This window comes from Mustela putorius, unplaced genomic scaffold (genome assembly GCF_011764305.1).
Source record: "Mustela putorius furo isolate JIRA1106 unplaced genomic scaffold, ASM1176430v1.1 tig00003850_pilon_pilon_pilon, whole genome shotgun sequence".
Lineage (NCBI taxonomy): Eukaryota > Metazoa > Chordata > Mammalia > Carnivora > Mustelidae > Mustela > Mustela putorius.
Genome location: NW_025422002.1, coordinates 16,066,336 through 16,090,712, shown reverse-complemented (window position 1 = coordinate 16,090,712; position 24,377 = coordinate 16,066,336). Strand labels below are relative to the sequence as shown.

The 24,377-nt window shown below is 41.5% G+C and overlaps 1 protein-coding gene and 1 pseudogene across 3 annotated transcripts in view; both read left to right on the top strand.

Moving 5' to 3' along the window:
- RAB7A (RAB7A, member RAS oncogene family) overlaps positions 1-24,377 on the top strand; it is a 72,809-nt gene that overhangs the window by 7,365 nt on the left and 41,067 nt on the right. Inside the window, exon 1 of one of the 3 annotated variants that reach the window (XM_045063391.1) lies at positions 9,024-9,046. The exons of the other annotated variants lie outside the window; for them this stretch is intronic. The gene's annotated coding sequence lies outside the window, so the exon portion shown is untranslated. Of the gene's footprint in view, positions 1-9,023; positions 9,047-24,377 lie in introns of those variants that run through there. 3 annotated transcript variants of the gene reach the window in all.
- On the top strand, positions 16,847-19,112 carry LOC101685634 (annotated as a pseudogene).

The window sequence follows — 24,377 nt, the reverse complement described above, 5'->3', positions numbered from 1 at the left end:
GGGGCTGCTGTAACAAATACCACAGACTGAGTGGCTTAACCAAAATGAATTTATTTTCCCATATTTCTGGAAGCTGGAAGCTCAAGTTCAAAGTGTTGGTCAGGTTGATTTGTTTTGAGACCTCTTTTCTTAGCTTGTAGTTAGGCGTCTTTTTATGTCCTCCCATGTTCTTTCCTCTGTACCCGTCCATGTCCTAGTCTTCTTAGAAGGACATCAGTCATACTGATTAGGGCTCACCTTCATGACCCCATTTAACCTCAGTCCCATCTTTCAAGGCCCTGTCTCCAAAGGTGGTCATGTGTTGAAGTAATGGGACTTAGACTTCAGTGTACGAGTTTGGCGGGGATTCACTTCATCCCGTCCCCGTGTCTGTTAACACCCTGGCTGATACTGTTGGTTATGCTATTGTTGTAGCCGCTTAAGCTCCCACTAGCAGCATTTGAGAGTTCCATATACTCCCATGTCTTTGCTAACACTTGTCTTCTTTTTTCATTTTTTTGCCCCTCTGGTAGGAACCCATTTTTTTTTAATGGCCCCATTCAGTTACCAGTGTAGGCAGTCCTTGAGGGAATAGAGAAGTTGTTTCTACAGCCAAGTATGTTACAGTTTGAGACAGCCTCTTGTAAATGTCTTGTAATCCTCATAGGGTTAGAAAAGCAGAATGGTTTCAGTCCAGTGAGTAGTTAGTCCTCTGTAGTTGCCCTTGTGGATTAGTTTTTGCATTTATAATCTGGATCCATTCCTGGTGGTGGAATTGGCCCAGAAGTATCATCTGTGGGATATAAATCTAGCCATAATAAATGTTACCTTCATTGAGACTCTTCTTTGATCTGACACTTGAGTTCTTAAAATACTGGATTCCTTCATACACATGTTAGAAATAGGCCTGTTTGCATGTTCTGACTGTCCATTTAGATATTGGTGTTTGACCAACAGCTTTCTGGCTGAGTGATCTTGAGCTTTTTTGTACATATGCTATAGACCTGTGTTTGGTGACAATAAAAATATTACATGATTTTACCCTTGACCCCCCAAACTTCTGGGGGGGCAGGGATGAATCATTCTAAGATGGATCTTGAAATATTCCTCAGTAAACTTAATTTTTTTCCCACCAGTTCTAACTTTGCACAGTAAGCTACTATTTGTAGCATGTAAGTTATGCTTCTGGGCCAGTGATTAATATGTAGAGCTTTCCTGAATGCTAAACTGTGTTCTGTATTCATTTGACAGATTTTTATTGTCTAGTATAAGAAAACACTGCTGGCAGCTGTAGGGAGCATAAAATAAAGATCACTGGAGGTTTAGGAATAATTGTAAAAACAAAGCGGATGAGAGCTGTAAAAATAGCTTAAAGAAAATGCTAGAGGTGTTCAAGGGCTGGGGTTAGGCCAGTGTGGAGTGGAGTTTTGGTATGGAGAGGAGACTTGGGAAACCCATTATAGTTGGTGGGAATGGCATAAGCAAATGAATGGAGGTAGGGAAATGCTAAGGCAGATGGAGAAGCTGCAATATCTCCAAATTGGGAATGACTGTATGTGTGGGGGCCAGATGGAATGGGGGAGGGGAGGCACTCCAGTGCCTTCTTGAAGAGTTTATGTTTAACGAAGTGATCCTTCACCCCATAATGCTAGGATAGGACATTATCCTTTCACTTGAACCTCATGACCCCTATTGAGTAAGGCAGGTGGTACCCCAGTTAAGAATAAGGAATGGGGGCGCCTGGGTGGCTCAGGGTAGGTTAAGCTTCTGCCTTCGGCTTGGGTCATGATCTCAGGGTCGTGGGATCGAGTGCCGCATTGGGCTCTCTGCTTGGCAGGGAGCCTGCTTCCTCCTCTCTCTCTCTGCCTACCTCTCTGCCTACTTGTGATCTCTGTCTGTCAAATAAATAAATAAAATCTTTAAAAAATAAAAAGAATAAGGAATGATTTTGATGTTATAATTTACCTAGAGAAATACATTTTGAGAGATTAGTGGGACCTATACAAATGTGATTCAAATACAGATGTGTTTAAGCCTTCAAAGAGGTACTTCCTCAGAAGTGTCTTTAAAACAAATTAATAGTTGGCCTGGGAGGGATGGGATGGAGAAAGAACAGTTTGGTTTTCCTCTTGAGCCAGCCAGCCCATTGTGGGTTCCTCTTACTTTATGGACAACTTGTTTTACTAGGTAAATGCTGGAGATAAGTTAGGGTTGCTAGCAACATAAACAAAAACTTGGAGCTGTTGATGGGGCTCCTGGGTGGCTCAGTGGGTTAAAGCCTCTGCCTTTGGCTCAGGTCATGATCCCAGGGTCCTGGGATCCAGCCCGCCATCGGGCTCTCTGTTCAGCAGGGAACCTGCTTCCTTTCCTCTCTCTTTGCCTCCCTCTCTGCCTGCTTGTGATTTCTGTCAAATAAATAAATAAAATATTTTTTAAAAGAAACAAACTTTCAGCTGTTGAGAATAGTTCTGTGTAACTGTTATACTAGCTATCTGCTTTCCAGTCAGTTTTACCCAAAAAAAAAAAAAAAAAAAAAAAAAAAAAAAAAAGGAAAGAGAAAAGAAAAGAAAAAAGAAAGAAAGAAGGAAAAAGAAACCCATCATCCAGGTACCTGGCTAAAGACTCCGCTGGCTTTGGTACCTGCCTTTAGAAAGCTTGAGAACATTGGCATGGCACAGTCATGTATCTATTGGGCTGGACTACAAAGTTCTCAACAGGAATTGCTTTCCCAGGAACTTGCTTCTTTGTAAAAGTTGCCTTAGTTTTTTTGTTTTTTGTTTTTTGTTTTTCTCCTTCCACCCCACATGATTGATACATGGAACAGAGCCTATATATAATCAGTGTCTTAGGGAGATCAGCAATTTCCTTGTTTAAGCTTCACTTAGAGTTCAATTGAAGCGGCATATTCCTCTCTTTCCAGATGAGGAAATGACCCAAAAGGAAGTGCTCAGTATCATGGAGGCCAGTAGTGGGATTGGAACTGGTGCTCCATATTCCAAGTTGTCAGATATTTCTTTAACCTTAATAGTGGTGAGAAAAATAACATCACATCTGGAAGGTTAGCCTATGTAAATTTTATTGTTCAGGTTTATTTAAGAGTTTGTTTGCTTTTGTTTTTCTTGAGCAAGGATGGTTTGTGGCTCAGTTGGTTAAGTGTCCTGGGATCAAGCCCCACAGTGGGCTCCCTGCTCAGTGGGGAGCCTGCTTCCCTCTTTTAACCCCGCCCCCTGCTTGTGCTCTCTCTTGCTCTCGTTCTCTCTCTCTCTCTCAAATAAAATCTTCTAAAAAATAAAAGAAAGATGCTTTGATTATTGTTTCTTTTTGAAATACAAGTTTTCAGGCAGTCATTTTTCCAGCAGTATGAGACTGAATAGGTAAGGCTACTCTGCAGCAACAAGTAATCTCAAAAAGGTTGAAAGCTCCTTAGCTTTATTTTCTGCACACACCCAGTGTGTGCAGTGTGAGTGTTCCAGGGGCTTTGCATTATTCCTTCTTCAGATGAAAGAGCAGCCACGATATGGACTGTTGCTGGGTGTCTCCGTGAAGTGAAAACTACTGGGGGGTCTTGCTCCTGCAGTTCAATGTTCCAGCCCAGGATGACACGTCACGTTGGCTTACAGCTCACTGGCTAGAATGAGTCACACCATACAAGAAACTAAGGAGTGTGATTCTCTTGTGGACTTGGAAAGCACACAGTTGGAAATATTTGGGAACTAGGATGAGTTTTACAGTGACTTGCCTGTAGTAATAGCTCTTGGAGAACGGAGTGGCTCATTTGCAGATTGTTGTTCCCATCAGCCGCAGTTTAAATGCAGAAAAGGATACAAAAGTTGCCTTACTCACAGATCACCTTTCCATCCTAGGACATGTTTCTTTTAAATGATGTGTGATAATCTCAATTTAAGTGCCTCCAAAATACCCTTTGCAGAAGTAGGTGTGAGAGAAACAATTGAGTCTGAGAGGTCCCTTGCCTTCCACATTTTCAGTGTTGGAAACCTACAAACCTATAGATTTACTGATTTCTCACCCCCACCACCCACTCCAACCCCCACCCCTGCAGTCCTCCTTGTAAGGTGCTATCAGATAGTCTTAAAAATAGTCCTTAGGTTCTTTACCTTCCCTGCCTGCAGAACCCTTGGTTTTCTATTGCCCTTGGTTATGTCCCTCCACATTCCACCTCTGGCTTGTCTTCCTGGTTTTGTCCTTTCTCTGACGCATACCCTGTATTGTTTTACTTAACCCGAAGTTGTTTTACTTACCTGTTTCATGCCACACTTTGTTCCCCCATTTCCTTCAGCTTGGTTCCTGCCACTTCCCTTCATTTCTGTGTTGTCTTTTGGCATCCTGCCTGGCTCAGGTACCGCCAGCTCAAATTTTTTTTTTTTTTAAGATTTTATTTATTTATTTGACAGAGAGAGATCACAAGTAGATAGAGAGGCAGGCAGAGAGAGAGAGGAAAGCAGGCTCCCTGCTGAGCAGAGAGCCCGATGCGGGATTCGATCCCAGGACCCCGAGATCATGACCTGAGCCGAAGGGAGCGGCTTAACCCACTGAGCCACCCAGGCACCCCCACCAGCTCAATTTTTAAAGCTTTTTGTTGGCCACTTCAGCCCATACTTTCCTCAGCTTTCACTGAATGCCTGTGATTCGAATTTCATATGTGTCTTATACACATTTTATATATGTGTTCTACCCTACCCTAAGAGAGGGGCTTCAGGGTAGATAATAAACTAATTTATCTATTTTCCTTAATTGTTTGAAAGAAAGAATGAAAATACATTCTCCAAGTGGCTTTTGGGGGTGTGTGTATGTGTGTGTGCATCTGTTGTGTTCTCTGGCTGAAAAAAAGAAATACCTGTAAATTCTTCATGTTTTTTTGTTTGAAATCAGTAGGCCAGAAGCAGTAGGATTTTGGAGACTTTTTAAAGCAGGGCCACAGTATGGCTCTCTAGGTAAGTTACTAAGCTTCCATTTGCACTTCTGAAAGATGAGAGTGGTGCATTGGCTATCCTCAAGATCCTTTCATATTTTGGCTTTCTTTGGCTCTTGATCATACTGCAGTGGCTTTGCAATATCCCAGCTGGCAAGATGACACCAAACTTTGAGAACCGATTAAGCCATTTCAAAAACTATCACCCACATGGAGTCCCGCTTGTTCACTTTTTTTTTTTTTTAAGATTTTATTTATTTATCAGAGAGAGAGAAGGGGAGAGAGAGAGCACAGGCAGACAGAGTGGCAGGCAGAGGCAGAGGGAGAAGCAGGCTCCCTGCCGAGCAGGGAGCCCGATGTGGGACTCGATCCCAGGATGCTGGGATCATGACCTGAGCCGAAGGCAGCTGCTTAACCAACTGAGCCACCCAGGCATCCCCCGCTTGTTCACTTTTTTATGAGGGGCAAAAGTAACCTCGCTGTAGGTGGTTTAGTTTTTTGGTTTGTGGGGTTTTTTTTTAGATTTTTAAAAATATACTTTAACAAATTTATTTGTCAGAGAGAGAGAGAGATCCTGTGAGCACAGGCACAAGCAGGGGGAGTGACAGGCAGGAAACCTGATGTGGGGCTCAATCCCAGGACCCTGGGATCATGACCTGAGCTGAAGGCAGATGCTTAACTGATTGAGCCACGAAGAAATCCCTAGGTGGTCAGATTTTTCCTAAAATGAACTTGTTTCTAGATTAGAGAAGCAAGTGAATAGTTCTTTATCACCCTTCTGGATAATTTGGTGGCTGTACTTCCAGACTTATATGTTCATATTTAAATGGGATGACACAGTACACACTCTGCTGTAACTTGCTTTTTAAAAACTTTTCTGTATATGGGGCGCCTGGGTGGCTCGGTGGGTTAAGCCTCTGCTTTCGGCTCGGGTCGTGATCTCAGGGTCCTGGGATCGAGCCCCGCATCGGGCTCTCTGCTTGGCGGGGAGTCTGTTCCCCCTCCTCTCTGCCTGCCTCTCTGCCTACTTGTGATCTCTCTCTCTCTCTCTCTCTCTCTGACAAATAAATAAATAAATAATCTTAAAAAAAAAAAAACTTTTCTGTATGTACTACACACCTTTCTTTGTCAGTACATACTGTTGTTGGGTGGTTTTGTTTTATTTATTTATTTATTTATTTATTTTTTAGATTTATTGGCGTGCATGTGTATATGTGCCTGCGCGCGTGCGGGTTTGTGGGGAGGTGGGCAGAGGAAGAAGGAGAGAGAATCTCTCAAGCAGACTTTGCACTGAGAACAGCCCACGCAAGGCTCAGTGTAATGACCCTAAGATCACAACCTGAGCCAAAACCAGGAGTCAGATGCTTAACCAGCGGCACCACCCAGGCACCCCCTGTACATACTTTTTTTAATGGCTGTATAATATTGCATTTACCAAGTTTAACCATCTTCTAAATGAATGTTTCAGTTACTTTTCAACTTTCCTGTTTTAGAAAATTATTTAAGGGGTTCCTGGCTGGCTCAGTCAGTGGAGCTTGTGACTCTTGATCTCCGGGTTGTGAGTTAGAGCCTCACATTATGTCTAGAGATTCCTTAAAAATAAATTTTTTTTAAGAAGACAGTTAATATTTATCTTCATCCACTTGTTTGATCATTTCCTTGTAGTTGTTATTCATACTTAAAATTTGGCATTCATTACCATACTGCCTCCAAGAAGGTTGTCTACTTAACATTTGTAGCCTTTGAATTCAATTTATGTAGTTGCCAACTGTCAATTTTCTTTCTTTCTTTCTTTTTTTAAGATTTTATCTATTTATTTAGTTGACAGAGATTACAAGTAGACAGACAGGCAGGCGGGGGGTGAGCACCAGGCTCCCTGCCGAGCAGAGACCCCCCCAAAACGGTGCTCCATCCCAGGACCCTGAGATCATGACCCAAGCTGAAAGCAGAGGCTCAACCCACTGAGCCACCCAGTTGCTCCCCCAATTGTCGATTTTCTTAATAGCTGCCAGTTTAACTAGTGGGAAAATTTTAAATGATACCTCATTTCCATTTTATTGATGGGTAGATTAAGCTTTTGAAAAAATATTAGCCATTTTTTTCCTTCTGTGAATTGACTATTTTCTCTAAAGCCCAAGTGAGGCAGGTTTTTGTTTTAACCTAAACTTTTTATATAGCAAGCATATTGACCCTTTTTCATGTTATAAACATTCCAGGCTTGTTTCTCATGGCTTGGTTTGGTTAATGGTGTGTTTTGTAGTAAAGAAACTTTCCTGTAGTCAATGTGGTTGATTTGTTTTGATTTGGGGGTTTCATGTTAGTTACTATACTAGGCCTTCCCTATCCAAAGGGCAATAAAAACAGTGCTCCCCCTCCCCCAGTACTTAGCACATTGAAATTCTTAGGTATGATGCAATATGACATCAGAATCTTTGCAAATATGTGGCAGTATTTTGCTACATTGTCATCCTTTTCTCACTGACTAAAATCTTTTTTTTTTTTTTTTTTTAAAGATTTTATTTTATTCATTTGACAGAGAGAGATCACAAGTAGGCAGAAAGGCAGAGAGAGAGAGGAGGAAGCAGGCTCCCCGCTGAGCAGAGAGCCCGATGCGGGACTCGATCCCAGGACCCTGAGATCATGACCTGAGCCGAAGGCAGCGGCCTAACCCACTGAGCCACCCAGGCGCCCCCTGACTAAAATCTTTTTTATCACACACTTGATTACCTACCTACATGTATCTCTTTTTAACTCTTCTGATACACTCTTTGTCTCTGGGATAGTAGTACCACTGTCTTACTTGCTTCTGCTTCATAATACATTTTGACAAGCTCATCGGTTTTCCATCTGTCATAAAACTCTGTCAGCATTAGGTTCAGAATATGTTTACTTCTCATTAAATTGGTTTTCTTTCTACCCATTGTCCTGGGCCCTTAATCACTTTGTCTGGCAGCTTCTTCCATCAAGAAATTTAGAAGAAACTTTTTCTAAAGTGTTCTGGCAGAGGGAGGCAGCTCAGTTCTCTCCCCTGTGTATCTGGGACAAATAATGTATAATTGTTCATCCAGTCGGTTTTCTTGAGCACCACCATATCCCAAGCCTTGGGCAAGGTAGTAGCTCTACAAATAGTAGAAAACCTGGTTTCTGACCCCCAAGGAGCCTTGATTTTGGTGGGGCAGTGGTACATATCTTTCAGTCCTTGTAACCCAACGGGTTGCAAAAAGACTTTGGAAACCAAGTATTAGGTTTTATGTTCATGAAGTTTTTATGCATTTCATGTTTTGCCATGTCTGGTCATTTCTTGCAGTATTTGAACATACACAATTCATAATCTGCGCTCTGGATGGGTTTTTTAACCAACTTTTCTTGTTTAACTTTGACATACTAGATTTCTTTGTCACTTCTGGTGGAGGATTTTAATAGCACATTCCATATCAGTGTCCCAGACTTGGCATGAGTTTCAAAAAATTTTCTTTTTATTAATTAATTGTAACAAATAAGAAGGGAGTTAATTGGGCACCTGGGTGGCTCAGTGGGTTAAAGCCTCTGCCTTTGGCTCAGGTTATGGTCTCAGGGATCGAGCCCCTCATCAGGCTTTCTGCTCAGCAGGGAGCGTGCTTCCCCCCTCTCCCTCTGCCTGCCTCTCTGCCTTCTTGTGATTTCTCTCTGTCAAATAAATAAACAAAATATTTTAAAAAATAAAAAACAAAAGAAGAGAGTTAATTTTTTTACAGATAAAAAGTAGACCATTTTGGGCCAGTCTTTATTTTCAGGGCTGTTGATGTTGAAAAAATGTTAGCAGTTTGAATTGAGAGAAACGGTTGTTTCAGATAGGAAAAAAGCGCACTTGGTCAGCCAGTTCTTCCCTTTTTTCCCTTGCTTTTTATCTTTTAAAGTTGTAGCTAATCATTTCTGCATGACAACAACATGAAATCCTGTCTGCATATGACTGGACACTGCCCCTGCCAAGTGGCTGTCTTCTGTGGCTTGCAGTTCTGTGTGCCCATAAAGTCATCTGGAGGTACAGAGCATCCATGATCTACTTGGGGGAGAGAAAGGCATGCTGTTTCTGTGAAGACTTGTGGCCAGACTTCTGTTAGCCCACTGGAGAAGTGCAGCAATAGCAAGATTTCCCTTGTGAGTTTGGGAAGGGGATGTGGGAGGGAAGTGAGGAGCTCATGTTGGTCAGCCTCGTAATGTACACTCTGGCCTAGACAAATGGTGTATGTAGTTAATGAATAACCTTACCTGTGGTTGTTCACAGGCGAAGATAAAACCGTGCCTGTCAGAATCTGAGAAGTGAGTTGTTCTTTCTGCTTCCCGCTGCTGTGGTAGAGAACTGGTTCTACCCCAGTGACAGGAGAGGTGGAAATGTAGTCATTCAGACCTGCAGGTATCCAAAGGATGCTTTGTAGCAGGTGCTGTGTTAGGGAAATGCCAGAGAAGTAAGATAGTTCCTGTGCTGAAGGAATTTTTCTTTTTGACTGTGTGACACGTGAGGAGCCACCCACAAAAGGGGATGATGTAGTGTGAAAAGATGTGATAGCAGGCTTCCGACCCAGATGTTCAGTTTTGGGATGTGGAGAGGGAATGATAAACTTCATACATTCAGTTGTACAGAATGAAACATTGAAAACATAAAATATTTTCCTACTTTAATCCCTCCTGTACCATAGAGACATTGAACCCTATAAAGTTGCTTGGTTTTGACCTACAAAAATGACATTTTCATAGGATTCAACCTAATAAACACAAATGGGAGCATGTCTTCTTCTTTACCCTACTTCAAAAATATCTAGCTACATTTTAGAATATTCACTCATCATACATGTAAGTCTGCTTTTGTGTGTTTATGTTTTGAATATGTATTGTGAAGTAGGGGCAGAGTTCTTTCACCACTTGGGTTTTCTTGGCTGAGAGAGTTGTATCAAGGAAAGGAGAGAAGTGGACCCATTACCTTCCCAGTATGTTAATTTGGCAGAACCCGGAAGTAGGGCGTCTAGATTCTTGGCAGTGACTGATTGGAGGTGATAGATTTGACAGGATGGTAGGCCTCAAAAATGAGGAGGAGAGATTGGGGCTGAATACAGTAAGAAAGCTGGCGTGGTATACACCGCTACTCGGTATGGCAGGCTTTGTTTTTTTTGGGTATGTGATTATTCAAGAGACGAGGTAGGAAGTACTGTGATGTGAATAAAGGCAGACATATTTGTGGTACTTCATCTTCATATTAACCACATTTCATTGTGATAATCTGTCCATATTTATATATTTTTTTAAAATGATATTTGATAGAGATCACAAGTAGGCAGAGAGGCAGGCAGAGAGAGGAAGGGAAGCAGGTCCCCCGCTGAGGAGAGAGCCTGATGTGGGGCTCGATCCCAGGACCCTGGGAACATGACCTGAGCTGAAGGCAGAGGCTTTAACCCACTGAGCCACCCAGGCATACCCATATTTACATATTTGAAAGGAAATAATAAAATATGAGGGACATTATTCTAGTTCAAAGGATTTACAACTAAAATAGCATAGGTAGGGTATGTGCAAGCCTCATCTAAGATGGTGACCGTGGCTCTAAAAGTAGGGACACCTATTTGACAGGTTTTGTGCAGATGGAGGCAGGCATCTTGTGCTTGGAAGCGCAGCAGAAACGGTGAAAGAGGAAACAGAGCTAACTGCTCCAAAAAAAATAAGATTGCTCGCTAAACAAAGATGCATGGGCAGTGCGGGCATGGTGTGGTACCCTTATTTGTATCCATTTCTGGTGATAACTGAATAGAAGTTCCAAACTTCTATTGCTCCTAACCAATGATAATGTCATAGTGAAAACTCGTTCATATTCATAGCCATTGACAGATTAATTGTTGAGGTATTTTGGCTGTTTTTGGAGGAATACTGTGTTTGGGGGAAATTGCTGACCGTTAGAACCTTAATTTCCTAAACATTTTAACTCCCAGCATATCCTGCTGATACAAATTTATTGCTTCAAAAAAGGCTTGTTTTAAAGATTTTATTTGAGAGAGAGAGAGCAGGGAGAGGAGCAGAGGGAGAGAGACAAACAGACTCTGTGGTGAGGTGGAGCCCCATGCATGGCCCAGTGTCATGACCTGAGCAGAAATCAAGAGTCAGATGCCCAGGGCGCCTGGGTGGCTCAGTTGGTAAAGGGTCTGCTTTCAGTTCAGGTCATGATTTCAGGGTCCTGGGATTGAACCCTGCATTAGGCTCCCTGATGAGTGGGGAGTCTGCTTCTTCTTTCCCTCTCTCAGTTAAGTAAATAAATAAAAAAAAACTTAAAAAAAAAAAAAAACAGTTGGATGCCCAACTGATTGAGCTACCCAGGTACCCCCCAAAAAGCCATGTTATAGAGAGAGAGGGTTTCTAGAGTGAGAACTAAGTACTTTACCTGTATGGAGCATTTTTTGTATCCTTTCTTGTGTATGCTTCCAGAAAGTTGCCTCTATTAAGACAAAGGAAGCTAAATATTTTAGCAAATATTCAAGTCCCTAATGTGTTCTGAGCACAGAGTTCGAAGTATTAACTCCAGCTCTGAAGTATAGCTTCAGAGCACCAGATCGTTGTACCCAGAATAAAAAGACTCCTAAAGTAAATTCTGTGTCATGCTCCCAGTCAGCTACCTCTCTCTTAATACTCACATACCACTTTTAGTATTTTGAACAGTACTTAAGCCCAGGAGCCACCAGTTTGGTATTTTCAATCTGTGCTATTAGATGATCTTTGTCTTTTGCCGCTTATCATTTCCTTTCCTGTGATGGTCTTCTGTAGTTGCAAGAGATTTAAGAAAGATGGTACATTTTTTAAAAAAAGATTTTATTTATTTATATGCCAGAGAGAGAGAGCACAAGCAAGGAAAGCAGGCTTCCCAGTGAGCAGGGAGCCCAATGATCCCATGACCCTGGGACCGCAACCCGAGCCTAAGGCAGATGCCTAACTGACTGAGCCACCCAGGCACCTCAAGAAAGATGGTAACATTTAAGGAGAAAGACTCATCCTGATCCTTTACTAAAACTAGAAAACAAATCATACTTATATCCAAAAAATATGCATGCATTTTCTGCTGAGAGAATTAGCAGTGATTCAGAGGCTTGAATAAGTTTGGTCAGGGTGTGAAAATTGGACAAGTTCACTGATACTTAAAAGACTATAGACTACAGTGATGTCACACAAGATGACTGAGGGGGAAGCATTAGAAGTCAGTCCCTCTACAAAGTCAGCCACTGACCTGGAAAGAGTATTTTGGAATCAACTATCTTGGAACTGTGGAACCTGATTGGATGGAGATGTACTTCATGAAGGGATAGAGTGCTGATCTTTCCTAAGTGAGTGCTGTGCTAACAAATGAACAATTCCAGCTCTCAGCAAATAACAATCAGCAATCCCTGAGGAACAGGGGAGTGAGATTTCAGAAGGTTCATTTCTCAACAAGAAGAAAAAGTGTGAAGCATATGAAGAAACAGGAAAATGTACCCGTTCACAGGAAAAAAAGGAACTGGACAGAAGCCATCTCAGAGGAAGCTTAGATATTGGAATTAATAATAAGCATTAAATTGGGGTGCCTGCATAGCTGACAATCCCAACTCTTGATTTTTGGCTCAGGTCATTATCCTGGGGTCGTGAGATAGAGCCCCATTTTGGGCTCCATACTCAGCAAGGAGTCTGCTTCTCTCTCCCTCTCCCCTGCTTGCCCTTGTGCGCTCTCTCTGTCTCTCTAAAATAAATAAGTAAATAACTCTTGTTTTAAAAAAAAGACTTTAGGGGCACCTGGGTGGCTCAGTGGGTTAAAGCCTCTGCCTTCGGCTCAGGTCATGATCCCAGGGTCCTCTGCCCCGCAGGGAGCCTGCTTCCTCCCCTCTCTCTGTGCCTACTTGTGATCTCTGTCAAATAAATAAAATCTTTTTAAAAGCAAACAAATAAATAAGTAAATAAAAGACTTTAAATCCACTGTGTTAAATTACTTGGCCAGAGGAAATCATGGACAAAGAACTAAAGGCAACTGAGAATATACAATGTCTGCACAAAATGAGACCATCAAGAAAGAAATTATAAAAAGGGAACAAATTCTGGAGCAGAAAAAAAAGTACAGTAACTGAAATGAAACATTTTTTTAAAGATTTATTCGTTTATTTTAGAGAGGGAGAGAGAATCTCAGGCAGACTCCCTGCTGAGCAGGGAGCCCAGAGCAGGGCTCAGTCTTACCTGAGATCATGACCTGAGCCCAAACCAAGAGTCAGACACTCAGCCAACTGAGCCACTGAAGTGCCCCAAAATGAAATTTATTAGAAAGGTTTGGCAGCAGATGTGAGCAGACAGAAGAAAAGATTGGCAAGCTGAAGACCATCAAAATTATTCAGCCTGAGGAACAGAAAAAAAGAAAGAATTACGAAAGATGACACAGCCTGAGAGATCTGCAGGACATCATCATCCATGTCAATACACTTCATAGGTGCTCCAGAGGTAGAATATTTAGAGAGGAACAAAACATTTGTGAAAATCAAATGGCCGAAAACTTCCAGAATTTAATGAATTTACACATCTAAGAAGCTTAATGAATTCCAAGGAGGATAAACTCAAGAAATCTATGCCAGGACACATTACAGTCAAATTGTAACTTGAATTTGCAAAGCAACAAGAACCTGAAAGCAAGAGAATCAACTTGTCATATATAAGGAATTCTAAAGATTTTCACACTTGATTGCTCATCAGAAATCATGGATGCCAGGGACACCTGGGTGGCTCAGTCATGTAGTGCCTCCCTTCAGTTCAGGACATGATCCTGGGGTCCTGGGATCGAGACCTGTGTTGGGCTCTCTGCTCAGCAGGGAGTCTGCTTCTCTCTCTTCCTGTATCCCTCTCCCCACTTGAGTGCATGCGTGATCTCTCTCTCTCTCTCAAGTAAATAATAAATTACATTTATTATTACTACAGCAAGCCACTGTAAAACTCATCCTAGTTCCCAAATATTTCCAACTGTGTGCTTTCCAAGTCCACAAGAGAATCACACTCCTTAGTTTCTTGTATGGTGTGACTCATTCTAGCCAGTGAGCTGTAAGCCGACATGACGTGTCATCCTGGGCTGGAACATTGAACTGCAGGAGCAAGACCCCCCAGTAGTTTTCACTTCACGGAGACACCCAGCAAAAGTCCATATCGTGGCTGCTCCTTAAGCTGAAGAAGGAATGATGCAGAGCCCCTGGAAAAAATTACATTAAAAATTCAACTAAATACAAAAAATATCAGTAAATGAATTGAATAATGGGAAAATAGACATACGGAAAACAAATGGTATGTGGCAAAAGTAAATCTTTCCTTATCAGTAATAACCTGATCCTATTCCCCAAGCATCTTGCACACACAGCCTGTACTACTTATATTGCTCCCGTCTGCAGCTGTTTTGTGCCTAGTCTCTGGCTGATCTGTACTGTGTTGTCAGGCTCGATGGAGTTCAGCGTCTTCTTTCTTTTCATCTAAAATTTAGGGAGTGCAAGTCAACCTCCCCATGGTCTTTGATTTGATTTCTGCCTTGGCCATCCACCATGAGAGATTCAGTTGTCTTCACTATATTTTGTTTTCTGATTCTTGCTGGACAGTCTAAAAACAGAAGTGTCTTAGAATAAAAAGGAGCCTGGCAGCCATCTCTGTTGGCCCTGGTTGTGACAGGAGGGAGAGGTTTGGGTCATGCCATCAGGCTGCCTGGTTTGCAAAGGATTTCTTCTTACAGACACACATTGAGGACAGTTGGTTCCCTCTGGTGCTGTGCTCCTGCTGCTGGAGGTGGAGGAGGTCCCAGGGCCACTGGTAGGGGGCTGAGCTGGGAGGGTGGTCCTTGACAGACTAGGTGCAGGACTGGCAGGCGCCATGGGCTTCTACTCTGAGCTCTGGTACTCCTCTACCACTGATTTTCCGCCTTGCAGAGCCAGGTGGGAATAGCAGGCTTGCTGCACGTATTGTTTACTGCATTGTCAGACACCTGCTGAACCTGCTAGGTTGGGGGAAGAATGCAGTTATTAGGGTCAGCAGAAGGGGAGGAGGGACTTCCTATCATGGGGGTGGCCCTCCACCTTGGGTTTCTTGGTGTCACTGAGGTGGCCATCACACTCTGGTACTTTCAGTGCTGTTCCTGAGTCCTGGATCCCACCCATAGCCCATGTTCATCATGACCTTGGTCACCCTGGAAGTCCTTCTTGTCATGAGGCACTTTATGTATAAAGATCTGAGTTTCTCCTTCTGGCCTTATTTATCCATGGATCCCTCATAATATTTTCTAACGTTCCTCTATTGCTGGAGTTGAGGGTCATAATTTTCTTGAGGTTTTCACATTCAAGAGGTAAGGATATTGGAATATGGTATTGCCCCTTCAGGATCTGCTTTCATAGCTCTCATAAGTCCTCTCCCACAAAAGGCAGGGACACCAGTGACCATGGTGACAGAATGATTAGCATGTTTCACACATTCACCAGAGTGGGTGAAGGGGGGAGTGTGGGGCAGAGGGTGACTTTGGATCATTGTACTTTTGGCACAGGAAGGGTTCTGGGGTAGTATAAGGGAGGCTCTTAAAATAGGTTTTCTGCTTATGGCCAGTGGTGAACTCATTGCTCAGGCCAAAGTCTGCAGTTTTTACTTTCAGTGTCACAGAGCAGGTTCCTCTGCTTCAGGTCCCTGTGGATTATGCCCTACTGCACAGTGGCTACTGGCTGCTGGAATTTGCCTCTGGCTTCTTTGTCTGTCATGTGGCCATGGTCCACTGTAAACAACCAAACAGGTCTCCTCCACTAACGTACTCGCAGGCAAGGAATAGTGCTTCCTCAGTGTCAGTCACCTCTGCTTTACAATATTGGTGTGATTCAGGGTCTTTGTGCTGTGTGCTTCATAGAAAGTGCTTCATGGAAAAGTGCCTGGAAACTGGAGGAGCTCTGCTGACTCTCCTTAATGACCTTCACAGCCTCTGTCCCCATCAAGATGTGCTGGGCCAACTTCCACCATTGCAAAGTTACCCTGCCCAATGGTCTCATAATTGGAGCTCATAATTGTAGATATGGGTAATTAGTTACCAGAGATGGCTGCAAGGTCCTACTGCATGGTGATCTGCTAACCATTCTAAGTGGCAGTGCCAACTGTGCTAACAACACTAATACTAATGATATAAAATAAAATTATGCTTACTAATTATGCTAATAAAATTAAAAAGTGAGAAAAGACAATGAAGAAAAATAAGAAAATAGAACCAAAAAGAAAAAGGAAAATAGAAAAAAAAATGGGAAAAACGAAAAAATGGAGAATGAAGAAAAAAGAAAACAAGATGGAAAGAAAAAAAAGGAGAAAACAATCTGTCAGGTACCAGAGTCCATCAGGTCACCAAAAACCAGCTTTCAGGGCTTTAATGACCAAAAACCTAGGCCCAGCCAGGGGCCCAGATAGCTGTTTGTAATTCATTGCAGTAATGGAGGGCAAGAAATGGACTAGTAATGCTGGGGATAATCTACAAGGGTTTTCTTTTTGGTCTTAAGACTTCTTGCTCTTTTTTTAAGATTTGTTTATTTCTTAGAGAAAGTGGGAAGTGGGGGTGGGGAGAGAATCAGAAGCAGCCTCCCTGCTGAGCAGGGAGCCCTGTGCAGGGCTCAATCTTACAACTCTGAGATCATGAAAGAGTCAGACACTTAACTCACTGAGCCACCCAGGCACCATGCCCCCCCCTCCCGCAAGGGACTCCAAGAGCTTTCTGTTTAGGTGGATTATTAGAAAGTAATATTTACTTTATTTTTTTTTTAAAGATTTTATTTATTTATTTGACAGAGAGAAATTACAAGTACACTGAGAGGCAGGCAGAGAGAGAGAGAGAAAGGAAGCAGGCTCCCTGCTGAGCAGAGAGCCCGATGCGGGACTCGATCCCAGGACCCTGAGATCATGACCTGAGCCGAAGGCAGTGGCTTAACCCACTGAGCCACCCAGGCGCCCCGAAAGTAATATTTACTTTATAGAAAATTAAAATCTGTTGTGCTTCACTGGGCTTTTCCTTTCTAGTTTGGAAATCTGTAATAATTTCTGGCTTTAACTACTTCACCGTTTACACTTAAAATATTCATTTCCTTTTGCTTAAACTCTGGTCTCAAAATGATGATATGTCTGTTGGCATCACAGTATTGTAGGAAAGGGTTTTGTCGCATACAACACAATAAGGTACAGTATTAACATCTGTAAAGCTGATGGATAATGACAAATAAAATAGCTGTAGAGTACACACAAAAGGAAATGAGAAGGGACTTAAAATGTTTTACTACTAAAAAAAAAATCAGCTGAACACAAAAGAAGATAGTGGTGCAGAATAACAAAAAAGCTGTAAGGCTTACAGAACACGGACACCAAAATGACAGAATTAAGTCCTTCCTTAACAGTAGTTTCTATAAATATAAATGCATTAAACTCCAAAAAGACAGATTGGCAGATTGGCTAAAAAAAACCTGATCCAATTATTTATTTACAAGAGACTCAGTTTAGATCCAAAGACACAAAAAATTTGAATATGAAAGAGTGGGAAAAGAGAATTCTCATAAATAGTAACCAAAAGAGAGCTGGCTGGGATGGCTGTACTGAGATGAGTCAAGATAGATTTTAAATTGGAAAAATTTGCAAAGGACAAAGAAGAACATAAAAGGTTCAGTACAGCAAGAAGATAAAATAGTGGTAAACATTTACACATGTAATGACAGGTCAGGAAATTATATGAAGCAGCCCTTCCCTTTTGTGGCCATCGCTGAAGTGCCCTTGGCCAACATGAAGTTTAATCCCTTTGTGACTTCTGACCAGAGCAAAAACTGTAAACAGCATTTCAGTGCACCATCCCACATTCGCAGGAAGATCATGTCTTTCCCTCTTTCCAAAGAGCTGAGATGGAAGTAAAAGGTTCGATCCATGCCCATCCGAAAGGGTGATGGAGTGCAGGTTGTGCGAGGACACTACAAAGGTCAGCAAATTGGCAAATTATCCCAGGTTTGCAGGAAGAGACATGTCCTCTACATTGAACCAGTACAGCAAGAGAAGGCGGATGGCCCAACTGTCTGTGTGGGCATTCACTCTAGCAAGGTGGTTATCACTAGACTAAAACTGGACAAAGACCGCCAAAAAGCCCTTGAACACAAAGCCAGATTTTGCCAAGTAGGAAAGGAAAAGGGCATATATAAGGAAGAAACAATTGAGAAGATGCAGGAGTAGAATAATCATATATGCAACTTTAAATAAAAACTGCTAAGTTTCGCCTGGGTAGCTGAATCTGTTAAGTGTCTGCCTCTGGCTGGGGTCATGATCCCAGGGTCCTGGGATTGAGCCCCACATTGGGCTAAAACCAGTTAAAATGAAAAAAAATTCTATGAAGCAAAAATTGACAGAACTGATGGAAGAAGTAGATAATTTTACAATGATATTTAAGAGTGGGTAGAACCAGAGAACAGAAGTGAGGAAATAGAGAACTTCAATAACAATAACCCAGCCAGATCTAAGGGACACACACAGGACTCCACCCAGAAACAGCACATGCGTTCTTCTCAAGTGCTCATGGGACCTTCTGTAGGACACACCTGCTCTTAGGCCACAGTGTAAGTCTTGGTAGCAAGATAGATATCATACAAATTTCTTTTCGGACCATAGTGAAATGAAGTTAGAAATCAGTAACAGGAGGAAAACTGGAAAATTCACAGATTTGCAGATGTTAAACAACACGCTCTTAAAGAACCAGTGGAGTGGGCCAAAGATGAAATCACAAGGGAAATTTTTAAATACTTAGAGATGAATAAAATGAAAACACAATATACTAAAACTTATGGGACACAGTAAAGCAGTGCTAAGGGAGGAATTCATAGCGATAAATGCTAACATTGGGGGGAAAAAAGAAACCTCTCTTTGAAGATTTTATTTATGTATTTGAGAGGGAGCAGACACAAGTAGGGGGTGGGGAGGGCAGAAGGGGAGGAGAGGGTGGGAATCTCAAGTACACCCCGGTCTGAGCACAGTCCCAGCTGGATTGACTTAAAAAAAAAAAAAATACTCGCATTTCTAAAATCGGGAATGAGCTTTATTGGGAATTTACTACCTATTCTACAGGGGGTAAAAAAGGATTATGAGAGTCCTGGGGCGCCTGGGTGGCTCGGTGGGTTAAAGCCTCTGCCTTGGGCTCAGGTCATGGTCCCAGGGTTCTGGGATCGAGCCCTGCATCGGGCTCTCTGCTCAGCAGGGAGCCTGCTTCCTCCTCTCTCTCTGCCGGGCTCTCTGCTCAGCAGGGAGCCTGCTTCCTCCTCTCTCTCTGCCTGCCTCTCTGCCTCCTTGTGATCTTTGTCAAACAAATAAATAAAATCTTTAAAAAAAAAAAAAAGATTGAGAGTCTTGTGAACACTTGTACAACAACAGATTTTTATAACCTGGATAAAATTAATAAGTTCCTAAGACAAACCATAAGTGACTCTTAATCTCACAAAACAAACTGAGGGGTTGCTGGGGGGAGGGGGGCTGGGAGAAGGGTGGGATTATGGACATTGGGGAGGGTATGTGCTTTGGTGAGTGCTGTGAAGTGTGTAAACCTGGTGATTCACAGACCTGTACCCCTGGGGATAAAAATATATGTTTATAAAAACTAAAAAATAAAAAAAAATTAATAAGTTCCTGGAAACACAGACTACCAAAACCAACTCAATAAAAATCGTACTTATTGTCAAGTAAGGAGATCAAATCGAATACCTGAAATCTACTGGTAGAGAAAAACCTTGGACCTGATGTCTTTACTAGTGAATGCTAACTAACATTTAAAGAACTAACTGGTCCTCTCATTTTTCCCAGAAATCAAAGAGGGGAGGAACACTTACTAAATCATTCTATGAGCCAACATTGCTCTGATAACCAAGGCCAAGCAAATGCTACAAAAATTAAACTACAGGTCAGTAGCCCTTAAAAATACAATGATTTGAGAATCTTGAGTAAAATACCAGCAAATCAAATTAAGCAGTCCTTTAAAAGGATTATACACACCACGAGCAAGTGGGATTTGTTCCTGGAATGCTAGGATGATTGCACATTCAAAAAGTGATCAATATAGTACACATTTATAGAATGAAAGGAACAAAAAAAATCCACACATGATCATGTCAACTGATCCAGAAAAAGCCTTTGATGAAGTTCAGCAGCCTTTCGTGACTCGAAACACTAGGAATAGAGCACTGTTACTTCAGCATGATAAAAGCCATATACGAAAGGCACCCAGTGAACATCATAGTGGTAAAAGACTGATATGATAGTGCTTCCTCTGATTTAGTTCAGGGACAAGGCAGGAATGCCCACTGCCACTGCTTCTATTCATAACTGTACTGGAAGTTCTAACCAGAGCAGTTTGGCAAGGAAAAGAGAGAAAAGACATCCAAATGGGAAAAGAAAGAGTAGATGCAGATGAAGAATATCTGAAGATTTCATACTGAAAAATGAAAATTAAAACCTGTGACAGCACTAATAAACTAATTTCAGCAAAGTTGCAGGAGAGAAGGTGAACACGCAAAAACCAGTTGCATTTCTGTATACTTACAATGAACCTAGCCAAAGAGGAAACCAGAAAAACAGTTCCACTTACGATAGCATCAAAAAAAGCAAAATCAGCTTGGTAGTAAAGACCATACTATCTGATTTCACTCATATATGGGATCTAGGAAATAAAACAAATGAGCAAAGGCAAAAAAAAAGAAAAAGAAAAAAGACACAAACCAAGAAACAGACTGTTAACTCTAGAGAACACACTCATTGTCACCAGAGGTGACCATGGGGTGTTGGGTGAAATTGATGATGGGGATTGAGGGGTGCACTTAGGATGAGCACCTGGTGATGTATGCAAGTATTGAGTCACTACATAGTACATCTGAAGCTAATTTAACACTGCATGTTAACTCTACTGGAATTTTTTTTAAAAACTGAGTTTAAAAAATAAACTCAGTGTATGAAAGACCTGTAAACTGAGAACTATAAAACTGCTGGGAAAAATTAAAGAAGATATAAAAAGATAGACATGTCACGTTTTTGGCTTAGAAAACTTAATTTTATTAGGATGACAATACTACCCAAAGCCATTTACATATTTGGTGCAATAAAATTTCAGTGACTGTTTTTTGCAGAAATAGAAAAACGCATCCTAAAATTCAGCTAGAAAATCATGGGACTCTGAATAGTGAAAACACTGTTGAAAGCTCAAAATAAAGTTGAAGTTTCCCACTTCATGATTTCAAAACTTACTACAAAACTACAGTAATCAAAATGTTATGGTACTGGCATAAGGGAACGTGTAGATCAGTGGAATATAGAGCCCAGAAATTGACCTTCATGTACAGGGTCAGTTGAACTTGCACAGGGGTGCTGAGTCCATTTAGTGGTAAAAGGACAGTGTCTTCAACAAATGGTAGTGGTCCTGGGAAACTCTACCTGCAAAAGAGTAAGCTTGACCCTTATCTATTAAACATGTACAAAAATTAGATCAAACCAAAGGATTTAAGAGTTAAAACTATAAAATTCTTGAAAGAAAATACAGGGTAAAAATTATGACATTGGATTTGACAGTGAAAGGATAGGCAGTGACAGGAAAAACAGGTAAATTGGACTTCATCAAAATTAAAAACTCTAAGGACACTATTAAGAGAGTAAAAAGACAATCAGAATAAGAGAAAGTACATGTAAATCATATCTGATAAGGAATTAGTATTCAGAATATGTAAGAACTACAACTCAAGAACATAAAACTCAATTTAAAATGGCACAAGACCTGGATGGACATTTCTTCAAAGAAGGTATGCAAATGGCTAATTCACACAACAAAAATGCATGTCACTAGTCATTAGGGAAATACAAATCAAACCAACAATGAGATACCACTTCACACTGATTGTTATTTAAAAGATGGCTGGGGAGGGGAGGGCACCTGGGTGGCTCAGTCAGTTAAGCCTTACTTAGCATCTTTGTCTGCCTCTGGCTCACATCTGATCCCGGAGTTCTGGGGTTGAGCCCTGGGGAGTCTGCTTTTCCCTCTGCCACTCCCCCTGCTTGTGCTTTTTCCTGCGCTTTCTTTCTGTCAGATAAATTAATTTAAAAAACATGTGTTGGGCAGGACCTGGAAAATTGGAACCCTTGTGTATTGCTGTTAAATTGAAATAGTGCTGGTGCTATGGAAAGCAGTTTGGTTGTTCCTTAAAAATGTAACTGAGTTATTGTATGTCTTGGGAAACTCACTTTTAGGTATACACCCAAAAGATTTGAAAACCGGATATCAGAACAGATACTGATACACTGTTGTTCATGACAGAATGAGAGTCAAAAAGTAGAAGCGACCCACATCAGCAGATAAAAAAATAAGCAAAATACAGTATATGTTAACTAACTCGAATTTAAATAAAATTAATAAAAAAGGTTAAGCAAGATGTGGTACTATTTACATGCAGTGGCATGGTAGTCACTGTAGGAAGGAAGTTCTGATGCATGCCATGTGTTGAACCTGGGACACACCATGCTGAGGTACACCGTAGATGAGGACAGATCCTTTGTAATCCCACTTCCATGGGCTGTTTAGAAAAGGACAATTCATAGAAAGTAGAGTAGAGATTATTAAGGGCTAGAGGAGCGGGACCTCGGTTGTTATTGCTTAATTTGTATGGAGTTTCTGTTTGCTGTGATGAAAAAGTTCTGGAAATAGATGGTGATGTTGCCATCACCACAACACTGCAGTATGATGTTCTTACAGATGAGGAAATTAAGATCAGTACCTTTTCTTCATCCAAACTCTTCCCCTCAAATCCAGACTGCATCTTAATGGACAGATCTCTGACCTTGAAATGTGATTCATAAATCATGTATTTATTACCACCTCATAGTGTGCTCAGCCGTGCAGTGTCATGTGGTGGGGAAGCATGTGGAGTTACGGAATATGAAATGTCCATCCTTTTTCCTTGTTTTCATGGTAGTGTTGTGTTTCCACCTTGAATTAGTACTTCGTAATGACATCTCTAAAATGTTGTCCGAGCAAGCTGTGCATTGGTGATCCAGTTGGGCAGGTGGATCTTTATTTTGCCAAAATCTTAACTAGCACAGTTTCAGTCCTGTTAAACCTTCCTTTCAGTAACTTTTGAAAGAGAAGCAAAGTGTTGTGAAACTTCGGACATTTCTGTTCTTTAGCATTTCCTTTTCAGCCTGAAGAGCTGGGCCTTGTGCTTAAACATTACAGTTCTGCATTTTTTTTTACCTGAAACCTCAAGTGGCTGAGCTTCTGTTAGCTTTTCATATCTAGCCCTGGCCGGCTGCTTACTTTCACGTGGCAGCTTGATTGGGGCAGGGATGCCCAGACTTGGTTAAAACATTCCTCTGGATGTATCTGTGAGGGTCTTTCTGGAAGAGATTAACACTTGAATCTGTAGACTATGCAGAGCAGATTGCCCTTGTCCAGTTGTGAAGAGTCCTGAGTAAAGCAAAAAGCTTGAACAAAAGAGAATTCACCTCTGTCTGAAGGTTTTCTCCTGCCGTGAAAGTCAGACTGGATCTTAGACCATTGGCTGTCCTAGTTGTCCGGCCCTTAGACTGCAGATCTTGGGACTTCTTGGTCTCCATAATTGTGTGAGCTACTTACATGTAATAAATGTCACATATATATACTTTATATATGTGTGTGTGTGTGTGTGTGTGTGTATATATATATATATATATATATATATATACTATATATATATATATAATTCTGTATGTATTTATGTGATCTTATACATTGTTACATAGGTAAATCTTGTATGTATGAAGTTTATATTTAACAGCATATTTTAAATCTCCCTTGAAGGTAATTGGCAAACTGTGAGCTTATATATGGTCCCAGCAGAGCCATTAGGTTCTCTTCCTCCATCTTGGTGGTTCTGTTGGTTCTGTTTTCTTTGGAAACCCTAACTAATAAATTTAGCATTAATAATAGAGTCACTCTTTCCTAAAGACAGGTCCCAGAGCATCTTTATACTGATCCTTCATATACCTCTGTTTCTCAGATTCTTTTTTTTTTTTAAGATTTTATTTATTTATTTGACAAAGAAAGAGCAAGCACAAGCAGGGGGAGCAGCAGAGGGCAAAGGAGAAGCAGGCTCCCCACTGAGCAGGGAGCCCTAGGGGGAACTCCATCCCAGGACCCTGGGATCACGACCTGAGCAGAAGGCAGACATTTAACTGACTGAACCACCCAGGCATGTTTCTCAGATACAGCTTATAATTCAGAGAACTAGTGTCTGGTTTGTGAACAGCTGGGTGACTCTGAAAGTCCGTTGTCACCTAACCAACAGGCTTTTGATGGTTAAGCCTTTGAGTAAAAGTGAGGAAGTTCATTCAGCAACTGTAGCAGAAGTGAGATGTAGAAATGAAAGGATGGGTTGCTTTTGGGTGAGTGAGAACTGCAGGAGAACACTTATTCTTG